Below are 1,836 nucleotides of genomic sequence, written 5' to 3' on the forward strand. Positions count from 1 at the left end.
TTTGGGCTACAATTTGAAATGGTTCCCTTCCATGTTCCCGGCCAACAACACCCAAATCTTGTAGTCCAAAGTTCATACTTCAATATAGTGTAGTTGTCCTGGTGCATTTATTTGAAATATTCTGCAGAATTCAATTTTGAAAACAGACTCTGCTGCTGTTTTGCTGAACTCCTATTTTCGGATGGTGAACAATAAACACCCTTTTCTTTTTCTTTTCTCTGATTCCTTTGGGATAATTAGCACCATTTTGTTCCAAATTCTTGATCCTTAAGTTCTAAACACTCTTACACTTGTATTCCATATTTTTGACAAATTTTTCTGAATTTCAAATTTGAAATTCAAATTTCGACCAAATTTGACCTGAATTTGATTTTCGGCCAATTTCTTTTCCTTTTCTTCTCAATTTGCTTTTAATTCTTCAAAGTTATTTAGATGACTAGATTGGCAGCTTTTACACCTAGGATGAGGAATATTGGTATGATTTCTGATATTCCAGGGCTGAAATGGCCTCTGCTCAAAGGAAGGCCGATAAGCGGGTCGAGGAGGACCTCGGTATACTACCTTCATCCTCTGCAGGGTATTCCCGAAAGTTCCAAAAGAAATATTCTTTCTCTTCAAAGATTCTTCTTTCTTCAAAGTTTCATCTAAAATTCTCATTTTCTCTTCTACAGTAATAGCTGTGCTTACCGCAGAACTATAATCAGCAAAGGTGCAGGTAAACAACATCTCCTGCATTCGTGCATTGAGCCCGCGAAGATAACAGTCCCTCTTTCTGGACTCCGTGTTAACATGTTCTGGGGCATACTAGGCCAAGTGATCAAATTCATTTGTGTAGTCCAGAATACTACGATTCCCTTGCTGTAGCCCTAGAAATTGCTCCAGCTTCATTCGCATAATCCCTTCCGATACAAACTGCGTTCAGAAAGCTTCCTTGAAATTTTCCCAAGTAACCTCCCTTTCGACAGGTTGCCTTGCCAAATAACTTGTCCACCAGGTCCCAGCAGGACCCTAGAGTTGGAGCCCGGCAAACTCCACCTTCTGGGTGGGGGTGCATTGTGGAATTACTCAAAATTTCTGCTCCATTGTCTGAAGCCATTCATTGACCTCTAGTGGGTGCTCGGCCTTTAGAAATATTGGAGGACGAGTTTCCAGAAATTGGGTGTAAGATACACCACGTTTTGGGTCCCCTCTGTTCCCACCATTTCCAGTGTTTTGCACAATCATCTGAAGAAGTCGGGCTTGTTCAGCTCCTGAATTCATGAGGCTGGCTATGGCATTAGCCAGCGTTGGGGCTCTGGGTAAGTTTTCCTCGTGGCCCCCTGACCCCGAAGCCCGAGGACCTCTCGGATCCGTCATTCTGCTGAAATCAAACAGAGTATTAATGTCTAAGCCATAGTTTGTCAGTAGTTCCATGAGCATGCTCGTTTTTCACACATAACATCACAATTATTGTAGTTACACACAAACCACACTTATATACATCATTATTTATATTACAAGAACTGGAGTTTAATTTCTACAAAGCAACCCCACTACTCCATCTCTCTGCTTCTATCTTACATAAATACACTACAGTATTCCTTGATCATGATCTTCTCTCAACCATCATAGGGATAAATGCCCAATTCTTCAGCATTTATTCCTAGTCGGGCCATCGTAGCCTGCAGAACATCCTGATCCACTGTCATCAGTGTTTGTCCTGGAGGAGCGACAAGTGGAGGCTGATTCACTGAATTCTCGCTTTCTGACTCTGGTCCGGGGTCACTTGAGGTGTAGGAGGTGTATGATGCGGAGGTGCTGACACCATAATTTCCTTCCATTTCTTCTGGATCTTCT

The sequence above is a fragment of the Setaria italica genome, unplaced genomic scaffold (genome assembly GCF_000263155.2).
Source record: "Setaria italica strain Yugu1 unplaced genomic scaffold, Setaria_italica_v2.0 scaffold_37, whole genome shotgun sequence".
Classification (NCBI taxonomy): Eukaryota; Viridiplantae; Streptophyta; class Magnoliopsida; order Poales; family Poaceae; genus Setaria; species Setaria italica.